Here is an 18,008-nt window from a genome sequence, read left to right as displayed (position 1 = left end):
GATTGGCTTTGAACAAGCCAAACCTTTGAAAACAAGGTGAGGGATTGAATCCCAAATACTTTCCATCAATAGGAGACTAGTAAAACCATTGTCCTAATGAGAAAATGCAAATCTAATATGAGTTTTCCATGTTTTGGCAAATCTGGGCAAGATCTTAAAATTCTGCAAAAATAATCTTTTTTTATAGAACTGCCTCAAAGACCCTCGTGTAACTTTTAAACCATTTCAAATCTTGGGAAAAAAAATGTTTATAGATAACTTGTTATACTGGTAAAAAAACCCATATACTCATATTTCTGAGATTCTCCCCCGTATTCATGCCAGTCGAGTTCAAACTTGGAAGTTTGGAAACTGTTCGGATTTTGAGCAGACATGTTTATTTTCTTCTAGAGACCCACACATGTGACTTGGGTGAAATCCAACTGATGGGAAGTTGTTCGAACATCATTTTTAACAAAAACCTTTCTCGGGTTTTCTCGAAAATGTGTTGATGTACAAAAGCCCCAAATTGGTGCAGGAATGCTAGTGTAGGAGCGCTCATGCAAGAACAAAACTAGGTGCAATTGATTGTTGATGCATGTGTATCTTTGATCATGATTTCATACGCCTTCCTGAATCAACACAAGAACCATCATCAATAATAATTTTGATGCAAACCTTATTGAAATAAAGGAGATAGGTTAACTAATGAACACTTACATGATCATGCTCCAAGTTTAAGTTACTAGCCCAACAATTGCGCTAAATGATATTAATAAAAATGAAAACCATGAGTAAGCAGAGGGTGAGAATGTTAATTAAACATGACAATTCGATAGCCTAACAGTAGAAGCTCCCATCTTAAGGACGGATATCGGTATGAAAGAAAAATAATAGAGTTAGTTTGTAGACACTTTAAATCACAGATAAATCAAACAGTATAGGGCATGGAGTAATATTGTGATAATTTAAAAATATCGAAATTAAAATACATTGTATATCCTAAACTCAAGACCAATTTGTATGGCTTAAAGACTATAACCATCTCAATAGACGATCTCCTATTACCGACCTAAAAATACAAACAAAATGAGGTCGTGTATAAACATAGAATGTACAAGCAGTCTCTCCATGAGAATAGATAAGCATAATGATTTCAATGTAAAATTAACACAAAAAACTAATTATAGGGATAATTTGGAATAGCTAATTAAATATTGATGGTCAATTGCCTATCAAGAAAAGGGTGTAGAAGAAAGAAGTTTCTAATTCAACTCTGTCTAGATGTCTAGTGACTGTTAAACCTAGAAAAAGAGGAATTCAAGTACTGACCTAGTAGCAGGGAGAGAAGGGGTCTTCATTGAAAATACAGACGAAACCTACCTCTTTAGTGCAGAATATTACAACATACCCATGAATTGAACCTACAGAATAAGAGAGTCAGAGTATAAATATTATAGACTTCAAATAGAAAATGATATCATGGGATTATAGAAGAAAAAGGAAAAAAATACCCAATAAAACCCCTCCTGTACTCATCCATTATGTCTGCGAAGGGAGCTGAGTTTTCTCTTGTATGTTCCCTTACTACCAAGATCTAGCAAGCCACATGCTGAGAAGTGAGATTTTTGAACAGTGGGATCAATCAAAAACATAATAAGGGGAAGACCAATAAACGCCTCAACTCAGTTGAAAAAATAATGAAATGGACATAAAAAGGTATAAACTTTACCTGAAAAAGCCTTGTACTGAGAAGCAACATCCATGAAAACTTTGAAATAATGTAAAGATACTGACCTACTAAGACAACCCCAAAATTTGGACAATCAAGCAAATTTACAGTTCGATCAAACCAAAATACAACCAAAAAGGGAAATAAAAATGAATAGACTTATTACCTGAATGTCTATGCGCTGAACAGGGAAGTAAAAATAGTGCAATGATTAGTCTATGGCACAAGTGGAAGCCTAAAGTAACCAACATGACATCAAAATATCATACAAAAAAATCAGTAATACAAATCATGAACCAGTGGAAATTTGTAAATCGAGAAAACAATCTACAAACTAAGTGCAGTATCATAAGACCTATAAGGGAAAATTGCCCTGTCAATAGAGCATCCAAAGATTGATATAGTCTGTAAAAATGTCGCTGGAAAGGTCCTAACTGATATCCTAACCAGTTGTTAACCTCCATGGATGCAACCTCAAAATAAAATCTTGACAGAGATGTGAATGCCTACTTCGGAAAAGAGAGGAATACCTGGAAAATTAACATAACAGAGAGATGGAATATTAAATCCCATACCATTGTGAAAAATCTCACAAGTAATGTGTCACGATAAGGTGGAATGACATAAACATTTAACTTTCCATAAGCCTCTAAAAGTCAAATGTTATCGGATGCTTATATTGGAAGGTTGCAGAGCCACTCATCACGAATGGTAGTGAGAAAGATGTTGAGTAATCAACTACACATGGATTTATGCGAAGTTAGGGTTTGAAAGGTAAATCCTCACTTTTGATCCCTATGGCTCATCACCACCATTGGTGGAGTAGCCAGTGTGCACCTGATTTCTTGTGGAACCTACAGATGTGGAAATTGCAGAATGGTTCTCTCAAAACAAATGAGGTGGAGAGAGTTAGAAAATAAATACCATGCACAAAATTTGTATCAACATAATAAGTATTGGTTGAATGCTCAAAAGTTGCCTAATGGAGGGGCTAGGAGAGTTACTACTGAGATGTTCTAGGTCTATCATTTTCCAAACCCATCACCCTAGTTAACATATATGATACCATAATGGTATATTTAATATAAGCATTATAAAAATATTATATTTTGTTTCCAAATTCTAAAATAAGTGTAATCATTTCAATTAGAACATAAGGGTTGAGCCAAAAGATCATAATGGCACTCCATTAATTCAGGAAAGGTAAGACTGTAACATGAATAAAATACATTTTCAATTCTTACCTAGGAGATATTGTTAATATTTTGTATTATCTAAAGTGGTGAGTCGATCATATGTCATATAGGAACATTATGAAACATCACAGTAACATAGCCATAGTGTTATTAACAATAATGGAGATTGAAATTATTCCTAAAATGGTTGGTTATAATGGGAGTTGAAATGGGTATATAGTAAATATGGATTAGCATGGATATAACTTGAACCTTACACAATAATATGTATCCAGCATGAGTAAATAAGTCTTTATAGGTATCGAAACACCATTGAGGAATTAACTCATATAGTCTTAAGTATAATAAATGAAAGAAGTGAATCCATTACTACCCTATAATAGATGGATTTGATATATTTCTCTAGTATGTGCATGGTTTATAACAAAGAATTAAGATCTATCCCCTAAAGGCAAAGTGAAAATAAGATATTTCCCAAGGCTTGGTGAAACCATATATACCTTGTAATAGGAACAAGGGACAGAAGTGTAATTCTAGAAATATAAATGAACCCATATATATATATATATATATATATATATATATATATATATATATATATATAATCATTATTAATGGTATTAAGGAGAAAAATACAATAGAAGTAAATAAAAGCGTAAATTCATACTTGAAATCTTGTAGTGAAATGAAATTGTGGCTTAGAAAAATTATGAGGAAATATGAAAGAAATATATCGAGAAAATAATGTTGAAATCCTTTTTACCAAAACCTAGTTTAGGGTACTTACCCAGATTTGTACAGAGTAATGACCTATTCACTATAAATTGTCTATTGCATATCAATATTAGAAAAAATAAAGCATAACTAAGATCCAAGAGATATTACAGGCAATGAGCTGGTTTTTATCTCAAATACTCTGATGAAGGCCTATAGATGGAATCTTTTAGGAGATTCGCAGAGATAAATTCAGAAGTAAATGAATTTAATTACAATAAAAAAGGGAGATACTTGTTGGAGTTGAGTAAATGCAGAATCAAACATGTGCCAAATTATAAAATAGTTGAGAATATGTAAATACAACTTCTTGTTTAAAAAAAATAATCCAAGAGTGATAACAATTATCCTTCCCGACCCACCTCAGATTGTGTTTAATTTGATGATTTTATCTACCCTTATAGTGAATACGGGTTGGTCTAGGAAATGGTGAGACAACAATGCCATTGTACTAGGACAAAGGGATTAGAGTGTTTCCATGTGCTAGATGTATATATATCTATAAATTGATTGGTTTTGAACTAACTTGAAGAAAAAAAAGATGTATTAGCCACATCAAGTTATTAACGCTTACAGTCCCAATGGTGTTGATATGATTAAATTGGGACAAGTGGCACGAGGAACTGTTGTGGTAAAAACACAACCCCCCCATTATTGATGTGTTCACTTCAAATACTGGTGACCCTTTCTATAAAATTTTTGGCTAAACACCTTTTTGGATTTTTATTTAGTTGATTGCCCTATGCTTTTGTTAATTTTTCATTTGCTTTGGATTTTCGTTTTGATTGCTTTGTTAGAATCGATTTTTTATAAGCTTCCCATTGACGTTTGTTTTTCCTAATTTGGTCAACTAGTTTGAAAATGGTACTCCTTTGAAGTCTCATCATTTATCTAGTTTGGGTTAAAAATGCATAAAATGTACAATATTGCATTTTGTAAATAAATTAGTTCGATATTGCATTTATTTTAAATATTAACCCATAGTTAGTTCTTACTAACATTTTTTCGTTTTTCTTTTTTACTTATATAGCCAAATCATGAAGCAACCGGATTTTAGTGATTTACTCCAATAAATTATTAATCTCGAAAAATCATAATTTCGAAGTGGCTGTAATTTATTTTTTCATTTATTTTCAAAATAGTTGTAGTTTAATTTTCATTTTTAAAGTGGTTGTAGTTTATAAAATAATCCTCATAAAATAAAACCAAAATAAAAATTGATTTTTAATATTAAATCTTAAATTAATTAAATTAATTATTATTTAAAATATAATTAATTAAATTAAATTAAAAGTTAATATCATATATATATATATATATATATATATATATAACTTATTTCACAATAGGAAGATCGCATCGGAGTTTTTGCATTGTAACAAGTCTTAAAAACCCCGATACACACCATACCCCGATGTCGATTGTTGATACCCCTCCCAACACCGATTCCTGATTTGCTTTACAACGGATCGAGAATTTTGCATTGTAATAAGTTTGAAAACCCCGATAGCCATCTCCCGATCCGATTTGCCGATAAACATAAGTCGAAGGGGCATAAGGCACTAACCATGTAGCTTTCATAACTTTAACTTTGGTTTCGGTTTTGAGTTAAAAAAAAAAAACTCACTCATACGTATGAGTGAACATTAGAAGGTAGAAGGTAGGTTAGTTTATTTTATTTTTATATTAGTTTTAAATATTTATTAATTGAAATAGTAATTTTTAAATTAATTAATATATGTAATATAGTTGATTTAAATGAATTAAAATTAAGATATTATTTAGATTAATATTAATTGGTTATAAATAGTTAATTATATTAATTAGTTAAATTAATTAATAATATTTTATTTATTAATTAGCTTAGTTCATAAATAAAAATTAGACTAGAATTAAATTAGATAATTAGAATTCTAATTTAGGATTTAATTTTTAATTAGAATTTTGATTTTTTAGCCTAGCAACAAAAATTCCAAAATTGTGCCAGAATTGACTCACCAACTTTAGAGGCCCATAGATTGAGTTTTACTTGGCCAAATGAGGCCCATGATAGCTCATTAGAAAGACAAAATCAAGGAGTATATTTCTGAGGAAGTTTCACTAACAGATTTGGTCATTTATTGGGTCGAAAATTAAGCAGAAGATCAAGCTCCGAAATTTCAAAACGAAATCAATTTTCTGAGTTATTTTCTGCATTTTCATTTGTCAAAGCCTATTCTAATTGCAGATCCATTCGCCAATAATATCCTTGGCCAATTAAATCATCCTAGACATCAATAGAGGGCTTATATTTTATTTTCAATTAATTATTTAAATAGAATTCGATTGGATTTGATTTAATTGCCAGAAATGATATTTTGATTTTGTTGATTGCATCTTAATTTATTTTGATTTCTTTTTGTAGGAAAACAGTGGAAGAAATATGGAGAAAAGGATCTCAATCAATGAGAATGCTCCAGCAATTGAAGATTAGAATTTTTGAGCAAATAAAATTGGATTTAACATATTTTCCTTCAACAAACTTTCCTCTCAAGAATTCCTTTGCAAATAGTATAAATAATAGATTGCAGAATGTAATAAAGGGTTGCTCTCCTCTACAATTCTAGACTTCTAAAAGCACTACTGTAATAGGAATTTAGAGTCGTAGGAGAGAGGAGAGAAAATCTCATATCGGGGGATTATTGAGGATTTTCCCTTTGCATCTTGAATTATACATGAAGGGAAAAGTTTGCACTATTGTGGTTTTAGCTTTGAAAGTAGAAGTTCAAGCAATCTAAAGAGCTGTTTGAGACCAGAGACAGAGAGATGGATGCAATAAATTGGTATTTCTAATACTACCATTTCAAATATCAATTTTATTTTTATGGTAACACGAATGTGTCATTTTATTCATGTTTGTGCACTATTGTGAATATGGGTAATTTTTCTCAATGTTGTTTTTATGTATCTCTATTCTTATGAATTAATTTCTCATTTTTGAGTAACTACTTACTCAGAAATCTGTCTTATGAAACTGATTTATTGAATGGTAATGTGTTGTGAACTATTTCCACATATCATTATTCAATTATTGGATTTACTGATTTGATAATTAATATCATTTTTGTGAACTACTTCCTGAATGTTGTTGGTTTATTATTTCAGTTAAGAGGTCTCAATAGGATGTGTTTTGGTAACCATAATATCATTTAATTGAACTACTTCATTAACTTGATATTCATTATCAACAAGACATATTTAAATCCCAATACTTTAATTATCTTGCTCTTAGTTGGGTTAGATCTATATCTGCCTAATTAAGATAGGATTAAGATTAGTTTATTTTTGCTTGCATTATAGAATAAGTTTGCATTTAGAGTAATTTCTACATTCTTTTAATTCCTCTCCTCAAAGAGGAAAAATTTTAGTTGTGGCTTGGCTGAACCCAAATCAACTTAAGGGTCATTCTCTTGCCTGATCAGCAAGAAGAAGTGATTTGATATCCTTGTCTATTGGTAGGTAAAGACACATCATAAACCAATAGCAATAGGGGGAAGGTAACTGGACCTAGTTAAACCAGTCGGAGCCACCACACCGAATGGAAAAGGAGCTGCTTTAAGGTCTAGACCGGGTGGTTATCCCCCATTGTTGTTGCAACTATTTTCGAGGCATCAACATTTTTGGCACTAGAAGGAGGGTTGAGACTTTTCGCTAATTGGAGTCTTTTCAATTTTAACATTTTATTTAAATCATGATGGCTCCTCTTAAGCTTCCAGTTTGGAGTTGCATCCATGGATGTGTATCCTCCAATACTCCACCCGAAGTGGTAAGACTCTTGTCTCAGGTAAAGTCCAATGGTAAGAGAAATTCTTCCACTTTTAATCATGTCCTTCAATTTATTCAAAATGTTTCAAATTATGATTTTCAAGGAATTGATGAAGGTATCTTATGCAGAATTTTTACTCTCACATTTGCGGCAGAAGCTAGAAACTGGTGTAGAACTCTTCCGGTTGCCTCAATTCACCGCTAGGATCAATTTGTTACAATTTTCGTTTGTAAATTTGACCGCTATGATTATGATCAGGTATGTGATGAAAGAATATTTACGAAATGAAAATGAGTCTGTTAGAGATTTTAATATTCGATTTCATATGAATTGTTAAAGATTTAAAACCAAGGATAAACCTATGAAAGAAGAATCACTAGATTGGTTTGAACATAATTATTCTCTTCCTCCTATTCCAGATATATATGAAATTAGTTGAAGCTTTGTTCCATCCCCTTCCAATATAAATGAGAATCCCAATATGGATGTGCAAATAAATTGTGATGAAGTGGTTTCACAAAGCTTGAAAAATATTTCTATTCAAATGCAAGAAGACAACAGCTGCATTTTTGAAGAAAGAGCTACCTTGGAATTTGAAAATTAATCTGCAGTCGATTCAGAAAATCATATTGCAAATCATCAAGTACAAGTAGAAATCAAAGTAAATAATAACATGCAAACTGCTATACAAATTTCTGAATTTTTTTATCATGAGCAAATGCCGAAATCAGAGCAGCAAAGTGGTCTTCTTCAAGAAAGCATGAGCACACAAAGGAATGATTTAGAATATGAAATTTACAATGAGTATAATGTACGAGAGTTATCATACCGAGACATTTTTAATTGCATTATTTCAGATTCACATTTTTCCCTTTAACCTGATATTTTTAATAATGGTAATTTTTCCCCTCTTGGTATAAATGATATTTCAGAAAATACAGAGGCTGATCTAAATGATTTTCCAATAAGTTTTTATCAAGATAGAGAAAGAATAATTGATCATTCTCGTGCCATTAATGAACATGAAATTCTTATTCCTCCTTGTTTGGATATATTGGATGAGATTGAGGGGAATTCTAAAGAATCTTGTAAAGTCATTTATGATAATTAGTCTGACATCGAGGATGTTGATTTCTATTATTCTCAAGAGAATCCTCATGATAAAATTAAAATAACATCTGAGAATGAGGAACGTTTCAATTTAGAAATTATTCCAACCTATCCTCATTTTAGAGCAACAAATTATCTTCATGATTTCACTATTCAAGAAAACATTCCAATTTATGATTCATATCATGATCAAGCTCTCATTCCTACTCATAATCATAATTTGTTTTCTAATTCACAAGTTGGAATTCAAAATTACTCAAATTCCATAATTCTAGCCAATCCTTGTGAAAAAGAAATTATTTCAAAACGATTCCAATTGTGCTGTAACATTAGTTGTAAAAATAGTGATTTCATTTTATTTTTGTTTCCTCACTTATTTTGTTTAAATGTAGATTTATTTTTTGATTTTATTTTTCAGAATTTTAACACTTTATGCTGCCATATTGAGCACTTTACTATCAAACACTCAATTGATGAATTGCTTTATTGGGAAATTGAAGTTTCATGTTATAACCATGAACATCAAAAGCTGTTAACATGTCAATATCAATTGATGTTCATTTCTTATCAAAAGCTTCTATTTTCTCAAAGGCAATATCAACAAGAGAATGTATTTTTACAATCTGGCCAGCAATCTAATTTAATTAATAATTTTCAATTGTATTTAACAGATTTCCATTCATTTTTCATTGACTCATTTGAAAAATATTTGGAAGTTTTTCCTTTAAAGAAGATTGTTAATAATTTAACATTTGTACATAACACTAACAATTTTTTCCAGGCCTTTGAATTTAAAAGCTCATCTTCACAATCTGGCCTGTCATCTCTTCTTTTGAATATTTCCCAATCCTTAATAGAAATCCATCGAGATTTCTATGATCCAATTGGTATTCAATTGGAAAGGAAATTTCAAGAGAAAGAAATTTTAATTAAGTTACTAACAATAACTGTACATTCTGATTTTAGATTTATTTTCCTCAGTTTAGTTAGATTTGTATGTTTATTACTAACATTTGAATTGTACATACATGCAGGAATTAAAATCAGAAAATGGTTACATTGGAAATATGACTATACCTAGTCATCTTCATGTATATGATTAGAATAGGAGTAGAATTAATTTAGTTAGTTTGTTTTATGTAATTAATTTATTTTTAATAGTTCTGCAGATTAAAAATAAAAGAAGCAATCAGCCCTTTTCATATCATATACATGTTCAGGGAAATATTTACCTCTCATCAGAAAATTTCTAATTCTTTCTTCCCATTTTTAAATCAAAATCTATTGCAGCGATATCTCTACTCTGCCTATTTTGAATAATGTCTTGATTAAATTCAATTGAGGTTGGACTTGGCATCAATCACCTCAAAGACACTTTTCTTCATTTCAAGATTTCCTTCTAAGATTTTCTTTTGAAATTTATATGATAAAGGTTTTAAGGATATAAAAGCTTCATGATCCCATTATCCCATGAAATGTATGACTGTCTATGATAAGCTTAATTCTGACTCAATCATTATTAGTCAGTCTAACCTTTCGTGGTAATCATATGAAGTTCATATTATCTTCCTTGAAATTTGTTAAGAATGTCCATTCTGTTGTGTGCACACATTCAAATCTGTTTTGATATTTTTCCACAATTAATGGCTTTATCCCATTCTAATCTTTAGTTGCAATATGCGTCATATTCATTTATAAATACAGATTCTTCTCAAGTTATTCGGAATAAGTAGACGTAATAAATTGTTGTTTCAATTCAAAAGGAAAGATTATTTTCATATTTATTTCTGGTAAATTTTATATTTCCTGGACATGAATAAACAGATTTTATTTAGGCTGATTGCACACTCTGATTTAAAGTAAATGATGAGATGATTTTGAACAAAGTCAAAATTTTGGTAAATCGAAGGAACAATTTGAAGGTTCATGAGGTAAAAAACTACAGATAAATTCCTTCCACGTATGCATTTACAAGTTCATTTTCATCTATTATTAATTTATCTTTTCCTTAGTTTATTTTTTATTTTTGTTTTGTTTTATTTGCAGGTTTTCATTTGTTTTCTAAACTTAAAGTAAGCAGCAAACCCATTTCATATTTTCAATAGGTTCAGGGAAATTTTATTTTGTGATTCATTAGAATTTGAACATTTTTAACTTTGCTTTCAACCATTAAAAAACCCAATTGAAATTTCAAGCAATGTCATAGGATTCAACTTGATTTTCATATTGCTAATACTTCAATGAAAATGTTTGCAATATTCTCAACCCGCTCATCTTCGTCAATCACATCATCCATATCACTACCAATGGTAGCGAAATATTTCATTGGAAGAAGCTTCTAGCATTTTTATAACAAATTTTTCATAAAAGATCTCTGATGTATTACCTCGCTCATATGTCATATCGCATTTCGCATATCGGAGGTTTGCAGTTGAATATACTTTCATTATCGTGAATCGTTGATCTCTGATAAACAATTTTACCAATATTGCAATGACCACATAATTCCGGACACGATATGAAATTCAATTCAAGTTTATAAAATATTGCGTCCATTCAATCGAAATAATGGTAGGAGCATACTTTTAAAAGAAGCCGACGCCTCAGATCTGATATGTTACTAAATTTTCATCATAAAGTTATCGAGTTCACTCTTCATCGCATATCAGCATCTCAAAAAATACATTGTGTTATATCGGGTACCAAAAGTTCTCCAAACACCGATATCACAATTGCTTCATCGCATTTTTATTTATGCTCACATCACATCTTCAAATCTGCGACGTGAGATGTGGGAAGCACAATGTAAATATGCCCCAATCCCCAATATAACATTTCTTTAATGATGTGATCGCTTCATTTCATTGCAAATGTTCTCATCGCATGTTCTTAATCGACAATTTGCCATTGCAACCTCCGATGCGATAACTTCCAATGCATGCCTCTAAGGCATTAACATTTAATTGATATATGGCATAGCAACAAAGGTGAAGTCTTGCTAATTAAACTTGAAGCATGGTAAAGAAACATGTGATGTGAATCATCCGATACGACGATATGTTATTTTAAAAGCAAGCTTGGGTAACCACTATGGTAAGAGAGCAGTTAATGACCAATTTGCAGCATATTTAGATCATTTTGATTTCTCATATATTTCAATTTTAAATATATAATTCCATAACTAAAAAGAAATTCAAGACCTCTCTATCTTCATATTTAAAATTCATTATTTTGGATTTGGTGTTGATTCTGGACAATTTATAAAATCATGGAGTTTATATGAAGCTTATAATATTTTGAGAAACATTCATTACTGCAAATTCTCATTCTCATTTCTGATGCATTTCTTTTAATTTCAATTCCCTTGAGCACTAAGCATTCCATTTTTACATTTTACTGCTTGCTTTAGTGTAAATAAAATAAATAATGATTTTGGGTTATAGGATTTTGGTTAGTTTGACTTCTTCATGTTTTTAATGTTAACTAAAATAAGAAGTCAACTGGTATTGGAGAAACTAATGCCTCTTAGGTAAGATCAAATGCAATTATCCAATGGTAGGATCCATATTCCCACTTTCATTAATTTCTATTTCATTACTTTAGCTTTGTTTTTAAAAGTATGCTGATAAAAAAATCTGTTTTGCAGTTCTTCATAAAAGCTTTCAATTCTCTGCCAGATCATATTTCCGAAGTCCATACTTTTCTCCTGGCTTTATTTCTAGAAGCGGCGATAATCTTCATTGAAGCAACTATACCAGAAAGTTTCTGAACCTTTAGTTTGTTTCTCTAAGCATTCCTTTTATTAGAAAATGATTAAGATGATGCTTTGAAACAAGAAGATTAATATCATACAGAAAGTTTTCATTGTGGCTAAATTTTATCTTCACTGCTATCCAAAAATCCTAAAGCACTTACAAACCTACAATGTATGGTTTTCTAAATCTCGACATAAGAAGGAATGATTACATGATTATTTTCTTTTTCTTCATATTGTTGAGACATTGGTATAAACATTCTTGCTTGAATTTATCTTACGAAACTTGGATTTTCCTTTCCACTTTTAAAATTTCTTCATTTTTGTTTTCTGATTTCTTTTTCATTTTGGCTTAAGAATTATTTTCCTTTGCTTTTCAGTTTTGATTTTGGTGACTTTTCCATGATTTATATGGAAGGCCTACTTGTTACCTAACAATGGTCAGCATACATGGAGAAAAATTGTTAATAGTCATGTCTATTAGCTTTTTCTTAAATCTCTTAGTAAAGTTTGATTTTCTTATTATAAAGGTAGACATACTTGAGGAAGAGGTTACCAATTTAGAAGAGTTGACAAAGTATCATGAAATCTGAAAAATTCTTTTCCATCAAAATTGTAATTATTTTTAGATTTCAAAATTTTATTAAGATCTTTCAAAGTTCTATTATCAGTCAAGAAATGTTATTTTAACCAAGTAAAGACATTTTACAGCAAAGCACCTTTAACTCTGAAATTGTCATTCTTAACTCTTAAGGATTCAGTGATTCTCCCTGTCCCAAAAAGTCTTATTTTTCTAAAGTGTGATCGAGAAATATATTTAAACTTAAAAGATAAAAGGTTTCATCATGAGCTTGCTTACCATGATCATAGGGGAAAAATAGGCTGACATTACCAACACTGCTAAACAAATCAGGGTAATGGCTTATGATTGCAAACAATTATAAGACAAGGGGTCTCATCACGAGCCAGCTTGTTCGGTCCAATTATAACCAGTGAATGGCATTGTAGCTATCTGACCACTAAACGAGGACAATGGATTTTAAGATTTATAACAAAAAAAAAAAAAAACATATATATGGATTTATCTCTAGGTCAATAATTTTTAAAGAGATGGGATTCTGAAACATTGATGATTAAAAGGTAACCCTGTCAAGACTATAGATGTTTGCTGGCAGTAGTGGCTCTACCTGTGACAAATGAGTATATTTTAAAAGCTAAGCTGTAAATTGACCTCTGCTTTATCTCTACAACTAATTAAGGACTGATATAGAGTTTTGAAATATTTAATTCATGAGAAATTTTGAAAGAAATTACAGTTAAATGATTCTTATTTTTATTCAGATTAATGAACCTGGTCGAGCATTTCAAACATAATTCTCTCTTCTTTAATTATTTTTACTTTAATTTTAGGAAAATATCATTTATATCAAACAGAGATAGCTGGGTCTTCTCCCGTGTGTCACCATTGTTGTGGTAAAAACACAACCCCCCCATTATTGATGTGTTCACTTCAAATACTAGGGACCCTTTCTATAAAAATTTTGGCTAAACACCTTTTTGGTTTTTTATTTAGTTGATTGCCCTACGCCTTTGTTAATTTTTCATTTTCTTTGGATTCTTGTTTTGATCACTTTGTTAGAATCGATTTTTTATAAGCTTCCCATTGACGTTTTTTCGCCTCATTTGGTCAACTGGTTTGTAAATGGTACTCCTTTGAAGTCTCATCATTTATCTAGTCTGGTTTAAAAATGCATAAAATGTACAATATTGCATTTTGTAAATAAATTAGTTCGATACTGCATTTATTTTAAATATTAACCCCTAGTTAGTTCTTACTAACATTTTTTCATTTTTCATTTTTACTTATATAGCCAAATCATGAAGCAACTGGATTTTAGTGATTTGCTCCAATAAATTATTAATCTTGAAAAATCATAATTTCGAGGTGGCTATAATTTATTTTTTCATTTATTTTCAAAATAGCTGTAGTTTAATTTTCATTTTTAAAGTGGCTATAGTTTATAAAATAAACCTCATAAAATAAAACCAAAATAAAAATTGATTTTTAATATTAAATCTTAAACTAATTAAATTAATTATTATTTAAAATATAATTAATTTAATTAAATTAAAAGTTAATATCTAAAAAAATATATATAGAACTTATTTCACAATCCGAAGATCGCATTGGGAATTTTCAATCGCATCGGAGCTTTTGCATTGTAACAAGTTTTAAAAACCCCGATACACACCATACCCTGATGCCGATTGTCGATATCCCTCCCAATGCCGATTGCCGATTTGCTTTACATCGGATTGGGGATTTTGCATTGTAATAAGTTTGAAAACCCCGATAGCCATCTCCCGATCCGATTTGCCGATAAACATAAGTCGAGGAGGCATAAGGCACTAACCATAGCTTTCATAACATTAACTTTGGATTTGGTTTTGAGTTTAAAAAAAAAACTTACTCATATGTATGAGTGAAGATTAGAAAGTAGGCTAGTTTATTTTATTTTTATATTAGTTTTAAATATTTATTAATTTAAATAATAATTTTTAAATTAATTAATATATATAATATAATTAATTTAAACAAATTAAAATTAAGATATTATTTAGATTAATATTAATTGGTTATAAATAGTTAATTATATTAATTAGTTAAATTAATTAATAATATTTTATTTATTAATTAGTTTAGTTCATAATTAACAATTAAATTAGAGAATTAGAATTCTAATTTAGGATTTAATTTTTAATTAGAATTTTAATTTTTTAGCCCAGCAACAGAAATTCCAGAATTGTCCCAGAATTGACTCACCAACTTTAGAGGCCCATAGATTGAGTTTACTTGGCCAAATGAGGCCCAGGACGACAGCTCATTGGAAATACAAAATCAAGGAGTATATTTCTAAGGAGATTTCACTAACAGATTTGGTCATTTATTGGGTCGAAAATCAGGTAGAAGATCAAGCTCCGAATTTTCAAAACAATTTTCTGAGTTATTTTCTGCATTTTCAATTGTCCAAGCCTCTTCTAATTGCAGATCCATTCGTCAATAATATCCTTGGCCAACTAAATCATCCCAGGCATCAATATAGGGCCTATACTTTATTTTCAATTAATTATTTAAATAGAATTTGATTGGATTTGATTTAATTGCCAGAAATGATATTTTGTTTTTGTTGATTGCATCATAATTTATTTTGATTTCTTTTTGTAGGAAAACAGTGGAAGAAATATGGAGAAAAGGATCTCAATCAATGAGAATGCTCCAGCAATTGAAGATTAGAATTTTTGAGCAAATAAAATTGGATTTACCAGATCTGCCTTCAACAAACTTTCCTCTCTAGAATTCCTTTGCAAATAGTATAAATAATAGATTGCAGAATGTAATAAAGGGCTGCTCTCCTCTGTAATTCTAGACTTCTAAAAGCACTACTATAATAGGAATTTAGAGTTGTAGGAGAGAGGAGAGAAAATCTCAGATCTGGGGATTATTGAGGATTTTCCCTTTGTATCTTGAATTATACATGAAGGGCAAAGTTTGCACTATTGTGGTTTTAGCTTTGAAAGAAGAAGTTCAAGCAATGTAAAGAGCTTTTGGAGACCAGGGACAGAGAGATGGATGCCTTAAATTGGTATTTCTAATACTACTGTTTCAAATATCAGTTTTATTTTTATGGTAACAGGAATGTGTCATTTTATTCATGTTTGTGCACTATTGTCAATATGGGTAATTTTTCTCAATGTTGTTTTTATGTATCTCTGTTCTTATGAATTAATTTCTCATTTTTTAGTAACTACTTACTCAGAAATCTATCTTATGAAACTGATTTATTGAATGGTAATGTGTTGTGAACTATTTCCAAATATCATTATTCAATTATTGGATTTACTGATTTGATAATTAATATCATTTTTGTGAACTACTTCCTAAATGTTGTTGGTTTATTATTTCTGTTAAGAGGTCTCAATAGGATGTGTTTTGGTAACCATAATATCAGTTAATTGAACTACTTCATTAACTTGATATTCATTATAAACAAGACATATTTAAATCCCAATACTTTAATTATCTTGCTCTTAGTTGGGTTAGATCTATATCTTCCTAATTAAGATAGGATTAAGATTAGTTTCTTTTTAATTGCATTATAGAATAAGTTTGCATTTAGAGTAATTTCTACATTCTTTTAAGTCCTCTCCTCAAAGAGGCAAAATTTTAGTTGTTGCTTGGCTGAACTCAAATCAGCTTAAGGTTCATTCTCTTGCCTGATCAGCAAGAAGGACTGATCTGATATCCCTATCTATTGGTAGGTAAAGATACATCATAAACCAATAGCAATAGGGAAAAAGTAACTGTACCTAGTTAAACCAGTCGGAGCCACCACACCAAATGGAAAAGGAGTTTCTTTAAGGTCCGGACTGGGTGGTTATCCCCCATTGTTGTTGCAACGATTTTCAAGGCATCAACAGGAACATAATACCGAAAGAGTGGAGAGAGTCACTCAAATTGGTGACACGTTTTTTGGAAAATATGCACTTCAAAGAGGAAAGTGTGTTAGAGATGCTTCTGCAAGAAAATTGATGGATGGACTATGCTTTGGATGCATAATAAAAATCATCAAACGCACACCAAGAATCTAAGGTAGAATAATAAGTGATAGATGGCAAGGAAAAATAATAACCGTATACCATCAAATGTTCATAATTAAGGGCACTACATAAAAATCCACTATAGATTCTCATAGTGGAATAATGTTAGAAGGTAAGACCTTGAATTAGAAGATGAGAATACCAAGTATTTTATGAAAAATTTGTCTAAGAAAAGTTTGTCACTAGAAAAGAAGAAGTGTGCACTGTATCTATAAGATATAAGTTGTTGTAATAGATATAAAATGGATTCAAAGAATAATTGAAAACTATTGCCTTATAATATACTTACAACAAGTATGAGAAAACCGTTTTTTCTTGAGTACGGTTAAGAATTAAACTACTAAGGATGTTTAAATGTGATTGTTTGAAAAATTGATAAGATTTTGGGGAAAGAAAATGAAATTTTCTATTAAGGAAGTAGATAGTTGAATTGGAGACCTCTACGATTGAGGAAATTAGAAAACATTCATGATAGATTGAATTCTAATGCTTAAATACACACAATAATATGAGTCAAAAGTGTAACCATTGAAAAAATCTACCCAAGAAAATAAGTGGAAACATTATAACGATGGACTACATTAAGCCACATTTGGAAAAAATCAATAAGATATAAGAACCATGAGTTGGATGTTCTACACCTAAATAGGCAAGACATTTGTGTAGTTGATGTAAGATCACCAAAATAATAATTACCAATTACATTAGCTCCTAACAAAAGCTAAGAAGAATGGAATTAGTAGCAATGTTAAGAAGGAAATGATCATAAAAGGGCCGGTATTTGAAAGCTGAAACCGTAATTAAAAAAAACACTCAAAGGATTGAAATAAATAGAAGAAGGTGTAACACATTGCGAAGTACATTCTACTGAGTCAATCAGGAAAATTTGTGAATTGTGAAATACTTTTGACTACCAGCATTGGTGATTGTGAACAATTAGGAGAAACAGTTGAGGGGGGCACATAGTAGCCATGAAAATGGATAAAATAGTCTATACAC

Source organism: Pinus tabuliformis, chromosome 2_2 (genome assembly GCF_031772625.1).
Source record: "Pinus tabuliformis cultivar Carrire ecotype Pingquan chromosome 2_2, CPIR1, whole genome shotgun sequence".
NCBI classification, from domain to species: domain Eukaryota; kingdom Viridiplantae; phylum Streptophyta; class Pinopsida; order Pinales; family Pinaceae; genus Pinus; species Pinus tabuliformis.
This window is presented reverse-complemented; position numbering follows the sequence as displayed.